The sequence below is a fragment of the Euprymna scolopes genome, chromosome 10 (genome assembly GCF_053919585.1).
Source record: "Euprymna scolopes isolate OS-2025 chromosome 10, ASM5391958v1, whole genome shotgun sequence".
NCBI classification, from domain to species: Eukaryota; Metazoa; Mollusca; class Cephalopoda; order Sepiida; family Sepiolidae; genus Euprymna; species Euprymna scolopes.
This window is the reverse complement of record NC_136491.1, coordinates 73664588-73674131: the sequence shown is the minus strand read 5'-3', so window position 1 is coordinate 73674131 and position 9544 is coordinate 73664588.

Below are 9544 nucleotides of genomic sequence, written 5' to 3'. Positions count from 1 at the left end.
CTAAGCTGCTTTCAGGACTGACAGCAACCACTGCAAAAGAGTACTAAAACATGCAAGAGAGCTATATGCTCAGTGTGTTAAATCCAAAGTAGCTGAGCAGCGGCTTGGTCCCCACCAGTACTGGCAAATAGCAAACAGGATCTTGAACAGAAGCGTGCGTTCTATCCCAACTATCATCAATGGACCTGAGGTCATCACGTCAGCATCAGACAACGCCAGACTATTTGCCAAGAACTTGGCAGCTAATTCTACCCTATGTGACAATGGTCATCAACTCCCCGTATTTCCTCCTATATCAGACAACACGCTATGCAACATACAAATATCTGTGCGTGATGTCGCCAAGCTAATCAAGAACCTTGATTCCAGTAAAGCAACTGGGCCTGACGGCATTCCAGTTATAGTGCTGAAAAAGCTCCAACCAGAATTTGCCCCCATACTTACAAAACTATTTAAGCGTTGCCTTAAGGAGAAGTGCTTTCCAACACCCTGGAAAATCCCATCCGTATGGCCTGTATTTAAGAATTCAGGTGAAAAGTCATTTCCCTCTCAGTACAGACCAATAAGTCTCCTGTGTGCCATGAGTAAGTTGTTGGAATCCATATTAAATAAAGAAGTAGTCAACCACCGCAGCAGAAACAACCTTCTTAATGGCATGCAATATGGTTTCTGTTCTGCAAGATCTACAGCAGATGTGCTAACGGTTATATGACATAGGATTAGTGAATCTCTTAACAAAGGTTTCCTTTCCAGGGCAATTGCTCTTGACATATCGAAGGCCTTCGATAAGGTATGGCATAAGAGCCTACTTCACAAGATTTCCAGCTACGGTATTACTGGAAATGTTTTCTCAATCATTAAATAATTTCTCTCTGATAGACTCATAAGAGTAATGGTTGATGGCCAGAAATCAGAGGTCCACAGTATTACTGCTGGAGTCCCCCAGGGGTCCATCCTGGTCCCAACTCTTTTCCTGATCTACATCAATGATCTCCCAAAACACATACTTAAATCATTCGTTAACATCTATGCTGATGACACGACTATCTATGGCAACACATCAAAGGCCGTAAATGACAATGTTCTCTCCGATTCTCTCTCCTCTGATCTTGAGTGTGTGGTACAATGGGGAATGGAGTGGCTGGTTACTTTTAATGCATCTAAAGCCAAGCTTCTATCTTTACATCATCAACGCTCTGATCCCCATCTGGCATCAATTGAAATGGATGGCTCTCGTCTTGGGGAGGCTCCATGTTTTGACAAGCTTCTGGGTTTGACATTTACTCCTGATCTGAAATGGAACATATAAATCAAATCTTTTGCCAAGGACGCTGGGGAAATGGTGGGATCCTTCTACCGCTCCAGAAGATATCTCACTACTGACGCAATTCTCTATCTGTATAAAAGCCAAGTACGTCCAAGGATGGAGTACTGCTGCCACATCTGGGCAGGAGCTGCTAAAAACTGCCTTTTCTGCCAGAGTACAAAATAGACTTCGTGGTTTAGTGGGGGATGCCCTTTTTTCTTCCCTGCAACCTCTCTCCCACAGAAGAGACGTTGCGAGCCTGTCTTTGTTTTATCATTATTTTCATGGCAGGTGCTCGACTGAGCTCCAATCCCTCGTCCCTCTTCGCCAATCTTTCACGAGAAACACCCGTCTGCCTGAAACTACTGTCAATAATTTTCCCCACTCTTTATCTGTGCCTAAATCCAAACGTAGATTCCATGAGCAAAGCTTCTTTCTTAGAACTACACGCCAGTGGAACTCGCTGCCGCTTACCTGTTTCCCACCTGACTACAACTTGGACGTCTTCAAGTCCAACATAAACAAACTCCTGAGAAACCGCCCCCTTAAGTAAGACACTCTATCAAAACCCCCAATACTAATGATTACTACAATACTATCTCATTTATTACTGTACACGCAATAACCCTTATCCCTGAGTGGCCTTCGGGCCTTGATAAGTGATGACCACCATGTAAAAAAAAGAAATGAATATCACTTTTTATACAGGTTACCTGGAGAAATCAAATTATGTACTTCAGTTGATACCATCTGTTTGCAGGAAGAGATTGTAAACTATCCGACAGAGTTTCTGAACAGTTTACAGCCAGCTGGGACTCCTCCACGTGCCCTGTTGCTGAAGCTTAGTGCACCAATCATGCTACTTCGTAATATGACTTTGTTTTTGTTATTTTTTTCATTAGATTTTTGTTTTGAAGTGATAAATTCTGGATAAAAAATCAATTTGAGGGTATTGATAGAGAAATAAGTTGTGCTCTAAACAGAAACATTCATTTCAAACGCGCCCCTGTTTGTGCGGTGACAATGGATTAGATTTATGTTTAAAATAAAAAAGTCAAGTGCGGCACAATTGTTCTTTAAATGGACATATTCATTTCGAACGTACCCCTGTCATATCAAAGAACCTACTGTTGATTTGATATGCTATGCCATTCAGCTTGTGTCTTAATGAAACTTCTCAAATGCACTTGTGATAATAGGCTGTATCAGGTTCTAACTTTGATCAAACCCCTGTTCTTTTATTCCGGTTAATGTGTGCTGCTTATCCAACCGAAGACCTACCTTTAAAACGTTGAATTTTAAGGATAATAGGGGTACTCCGGCCCGCTACGAACGAATGTCGCCGACATGTAGGTTTTGGGATTTTTTTTTTGGGGGGGGGTTGTATTCGCACATTCAGTATGCAATGTTATTTTCTAGTATTTTGAATTGTCTACCATGTTCATTAATGATAGGAAGTTGTTTTGTAAGCATGCGCAAACGCTGTTCAAGTTCAACCAGCTTGCTCTTAATTTTTTTTTTTTTTTTTTTGAAGAAACATTTTTTTAGACCCGGAATTTTTTTCCCTTTTTAGTATTGAAGAAGAAAAAGAAAGTTTTTCGCGCCCACCCCATAAAAAAATATGAATATTGCACATGCACGTTGTCGTGCTATGGATCATTTCGAAACGATAGCGAAATTTACCAATAACGAAAACAAGGAGCCGAGAATTTCTCAGGAAAAGCGGAGTTTTACCGCAATCTATGCCTTGCCCTAGATGCAAGAATCAGTGTTCTTTCCACGAGGGAAAAACATTTGTGGTGGTGCACGAGTTTCAAAATCGTGAAAAGCATAGAAAAGTAAATATTGCAGCTTCGATGTCAGCGATAACAACGGGACATTTCTAGCACGAATACCAGCTTGGAAGGTTGTACTTTTCGTTAATCATTTTGTTAGCCATCTATGGAACCATAGGACGGTCCGAGGATGTTTGAAAATGTCCAACCACTCCACCATAGATAGGACGTCTTTACTGACTGGAAACTCAAGATGACATAGGTGGCGAAGGTGTAACTGTCGAGATTGATAAAACGGTGTTAGCTCGGCGACAATACAACTGAGAAAGAATCCTCAGCCAAGTTTGTCGGAATTGAGCTGATCTCGAGACGAAGATTTGTCATTGGCTTAACTGAAACAGACGACGGAAGGAGCGAGCAAACGTTACGTCCCTTAATTAAAAAGTTTTTTATTTGTTTTTTGTTTTGTTTTGTTTTTTTGTTTTTGTTTTTTTTTTACCGGAGTCGATAATATACAGTGACTTCTGGAAAGCATACAAAAATCTGTCCTATTTCTACATGCATCACACTATCAATGATTCCGTAAACTTTGTTGATCAGCAGGATGAATACTACAAACATCGAACGCTTGTAGATCGATGTAAAATAGTGGGTCAGAAGGCCTGGCTAAAACAAGGACAAAATGGCTGTCAGGCAAAACTAATACAGAAAAACATTGGATAATGAATTTTGCTGTATATTTTGAACTATTGTCAACGATAAATTTACAGGCTGGTAGGTCTTTGGTTGGACACGCGGATTATTTCGATTATCGATACTTATCGAACAATTCCGATACAAACCATATAAAAATCGGCCTAGCCATTTCGGAGTACGTAGGGGATGAACTCATACACTCACACAGACGAAGTTCTTGAATGTAATTGTATATATATAATTATAATTATGAATAATCATTTATATATATATATATATATATATATATATATATATATATATATATATATATATATTGTTACGGGTGCGGTGGCTAATCACAACGCCGTAACACAGTATTTGCTATCGTAAGGAAGAGTAGGGAAAAAGGTTTTGAGGGAGAGAGATAAAAATACAAGAAGCATCTATGTTATAGAAAAATAGGGAATTTATTAAAGACACAAAACATACCAAAACAAGATAGACTGGCAGAAATATTCATGAAAGTAGTAGTTAACCAGGACAAAAGGGAAGAACCCAATATTAAAATGTAAAGGGAAAATGGTAACAAGAGGAAGGTAATTATAGTGGTGAAAATTAGACAAAGCAATAATCTTTTCTCGGAATTGAATATAAAATATAATATTCTAGACGTTTGGTCAAATGATAATCAAAAGTACTTTACCATTCGTCGTAGTAGTAGTGATGAAGCCAATTTGGGTAGTAGGTTGATTCTGGTGATATGATGGTCGAATAGGGTGGAAAACAGGTTGAATTTGGTGAAAACTGGTTTGAAGTTCTTATGACGCTCCTTGAACAAATTCGCCGGGGAGAGAGGCTGCCTGTGGAAGCTACTAGCTCACTCTCTCTCACTCACGTTAGGCTGTTACACCCAACCTTTTATATTCATAAAGGAGTGTATATTTTTTAGACCTCCTTTTCTTTCCTTTCTTTTCTTCTTCTTCCTAACCATTCCTAATTCTATTTTTAGGGATAGGGACAACCTGAATGACCCTAGGTTCTCTACCCAGTCCATTCAAGGTCAAAGTTAATACTACCCCTCTTGTTACAATATATATATATATATATATATATATATATATATATATAGTAAGTTTTAAAATATACATGACAATAAGCTACACATATTTTTTTCTGTTTCATCCGTGTGAGGATTCGTCACGCTATTGTCTCAAAAGGATCAAACGCGGAAAAATCTGTGTAGCTAAATTGGCATACTTTTTTTCAATACCTATGACCTAGCTCTACTTACGTATTGAGCACTGTCGAAGTAAATACTAAAAATGAATATATTAATATTTTGTATGTACATAAAAATTAAACATGTACATATATATATGTTTGTGTTTATTAGAAATTATGCTTATTCAATCATATTTCACCATTTTATTTAGGCTAATCTTTTAATGTATGCAGTGTCCATCTTACCGTTTATTTCTTTCAGCATATTAAAATATTCCATTTTTGACAGCATCTGTTTCGTAGCGCAATATAATTCATAGAATTAGTATGTCATTTTTTATATTATTTTGCTCTTCACTCATTAGCAACTCATTAATATAAAACGATAGAAAATAAATGAACATGAGCAGATTTACAAAATCCGAAAATCGGAAGAGAAGTTGCAATTGTGTTTTCTTTGAAATTCCAAGATGGCATAACTAAAAGAAAACACATTTTGTAAGTTCCTTTATCGTTTTGTGTGTTTGAGTTATAGAAGATGATGGCAATCCCGAAATAGTTCACTATTATTTTACATTTAAATTTTTGAAAAATTATATTTTAATAAAAGTGCATTCAGTTGACTTTCTTAACATCAATATAAATATAGGACACACACACTCACACACATATGAGGATATATATATATATATGTGTGTGTGTGTGTGTGTGTGTGTGTGTGTGTGTGTGTGTGTGTGTGTGTGTGTGTGTGTTTATACAGAGAGAGGGGGAGAGAAAGAGAGATTTAATTTATTAGGATTTATATGAATCTTTTTTCTCTCCCTATAATTGGAACTGCGTTGTTTTCTGGGTATTGTATTAGTAAAATGTCATATGTGATCATTTAAACACGATAGAATACAAAACATGAGTCTTACTCTTGCTATATATAGAATAACATAATCAAATTTGGTTATAAAATCCGACACGAATTCACGTGTTTACTTTTCTATCATACTTATTCAAACGTAAGCATACGAGACTAACAAACGTATTCGTTTAAGCTAATTGTGGCAGGCTGCAGCGTTAGTCCTGATATTCACGACCGCGTTCACTTCCTCAGGAGATCGACTGTCGGAGGTTTTATAGTCACTCGGGTGAAATGGCAGTCGAAGTTTTCATCTTGTTTCTCAGTGTCGTCTTCTACTTAATAACAGTTTTAATAAATTTTATAAATAAAGAAACACCATAAAGCACTGCCTACATGGGTAGAAGAAAGCAGCAATCCAAACCCACTGCTCCCTATCTCTGTTTCTTACTTCAGTTCCATAGAAAGAGAAATACATGCTCTACCCGTTAGCCACGTCAGCTTTGCGACTTTCTGTCTCTGTAACGTTACTACCAGAACACGTAGTTCTTGGATCTTTTATTTGAAAGTTACATTACTAAGTTTGGATATCTACCATACAAAACCTTATGCACGCGTACGTATATACAGGGTGACCAAAAAAAAAACAAATGCTAAATGGAGGCCATCTAGAACATACGCTGTAGAACGGAGAAAAAAAGGCCAAATACCCTAGTGTTTTGATGTGATATTTTGTATATAATAAACTAGTTATGACTAAAGTTTCATTTCATTCGGACAAAACACTAAGAAACGGGGTCTAATTAGAGTTTGGGGCCGTTTTGAGGGGGGGTCACCCTGTATTATTGCGCAGCGAAATTGGTTTCTATTTTTTTTCAGACTTGACCGGACAGAAGTGATGAAAATGATATTTAAGTTAATTAGTGAACCGATGGACAGAACCTTTTATAGAGATACTTGGACGCATCTTAAATAAGTCTTTGCCTTTAATGCTAAAAATGCACCTGAATAATGACAGGCTGAGTAACCGTTGGTTAAGCCCCTTATATATTATAGATATATGATTACGTAACTAATTGTGGTACACTTGTTTTAGATTTTAATGAAATAGAGAACTGACTTTTCGGTTAACGACATCCATATTTTGTATCAATTTTTATACAATTTTGTACGCTGGTGTGTGGTCATATGCAACAATAGCTACGATTGTTTCGACTGTTTATTCTGTTAAACTTTCTGTTCTCACACTGTGTTGGAAAGATTTGCAGACTTTCAAAATTGAAATAACTCAGTCGGGTTCTTGTGTAATTAGCCGGTACGCAGTTCCTTTTTGCTTTGGTTCGAGACGGCATTTTCTTGCTCTAATGGTAAGCTGGTTCACTTATCTGGACCAGACTAAGTGTGTGAGCAAGCAAATGTGAACAAAAGTTGGCATACAAACGACAAAGACTCTAATGAAGTAAAACTTTTTATTATCGCAGTAATGGTAGATAAATGGTTAACGAGACGAACTGAATATTTGAGTGTTCTAAGTTTGAATCAGTTCATATCAAACACTTTAATAAAAATAACACTAGCAGAAAAAAAAAACACTCTTCACTGTTGAGGTCTATAGATTCCGGAACGTCTTCTACCCTAATAGTTTTTTTCTAGTTAGAAAATCAGTTTCAATCATTTTTTTTTCCGGTTACGGTTTTTTCTAACTCCTTTGAACAGTCTGTTACACATGTCCGTCTCCGTAACACGCCTTCTTCCAACTCAACTTCCTGTTCTTTCCGCGTTTTTTTTTATGCGTCTCGTATAGCCTCATCAGCATGGAGAAGGTGAGAGTTTGTGTTACTCACGCGTGATCGTTAAATATAAAAGAAATTACGAATGGTCATTTTTTTTCTCTTTTTTTCTACTAAAGCGACCGAACCATGTAAAGCGCACACACACAGAGGCTATACTGGTAAATTACGATTTTCCTTACAGTTTCATTCATCCCTGATTATATTAATTTGCAGAAGTTAAAATATAATATGAATAAACATATCGTTATTTAACTTCCCACAGCTTCCTATTATACACAATCCTAAATAGTAGGCTTTTACATGACATTCCAAATGGCAATATGCCTTGTTTGGGTTGAAAAAGAATAAAAGAAACCACTTGCCTTTTGTGTCTAAGTTAACTTTATATGAAGGGGGTCATTAAATTATCTAATGTGGTAATAGAAGATAGATCAACTACCATCTTACACTTCAGAAAAGTATCCTATCCAACAACACTTATACTGATCGGTCACCAATTATTGATGCGCGAGGTCCACTTGACAATAGATGGTAAAAGAGATTATCGGTTAGACGATGAGAACATTAGACAACTGGAAATAGTGTGTACAATGGGAAACCTATTGCGTTTATCTAAGAGTATGGCTCAATAAGTATTGTTTACATTAAACTTTAAACTGTTGCAGTTGCGTTGGAGGTCGCTTCGTGGTATTTTGTTCTATCGATAGTATTTTGTACGAAAGACAGTTTGTAGTTAAGTGATAAATGTGTCTGTTTAAAAATAGATTGTTAACTATTCTGTGCTTTCATCCTACAATATTTTTGTATAAAGTCGTCACACTGATGTCCAAACGACTCCAAATTCGTAGTCAAGCAACCTCTTCAACAGTTAATCTTTCTTTTTCTAACAATACCCATAATGTTAGGCTGCTAGCGTCGCTACCCTTTCTAGACTCTTTTTTATGTGCCATTTTCCCTTTTACAGGGTGCACTTTTTCAATTACGAAATAACTTTCTTTATTATGTGGAGCATGTATTCGTCAATTGCAATCTTTCCATCGGTTCGTATCAGTTTCTTTTTATAAAGCTGTATGCAGTTCGTAACCATCCGAGTATGGTATTATATTATAACTTTCCGCATACTGAGTATTGTTTTCCTTTTGATAGGTCATTCAGGAATCTCGTTTCGTTTTCAAAACAGAAATTTTCCTTTTTTATTCTGCTATAATATCAATATCAGTCATTTTATTTGCTAACGATGAGAGAGCGAGAAAGAGAAGAAGATAGATTAGTTCTGTTATAGTTGTTTCTTGATGGGTAATGTAATTTTATAAATCCAGCCCAATTCGATACTCCACCAGAACCGGAGCAATCTTTTCATCATCTTTGCTTTTCTTTTTAGTTAATCAACAAGTCTGACCCGCATTTAAGACGACAAGACTTCAGGTTACTGTCTCACCAATACTCTTTACACGTAATAACCTACAGTTTTCGCACGCTCAAACGTCGAATTCTAAAGTTAATAAATAAAAACGACTTTTAAATATCATTTCAATAATTAAATAGAAGTCATTCTTCACATAACAGGTGCAGCCATTGCTGTTATGACGTGCAAAAGTCATAAACTTCCAAAGTATCCACAATAAAGCTAATATTATTACCCAATGTCTGACACCAATCATGATGTCATAAACATATCGGAATTTATAACGCGATAAAATTTACACATCAATTAAATACGTATGATTTACGGTTTGTATATGCGTAACCAGGTTTCTACACAACCTCTTTTCAAACATAAGTTTCTTTTAAATATCTGTTGTGTACCACATTGAATAAAATCGGTACACCGTGAAGCAGTCACATAAAACGTAGAAATGACATCAATAAAAAAAATATAACATTCTGGAGAAAAAATAATATGACTACAGCAATATACGTAGTA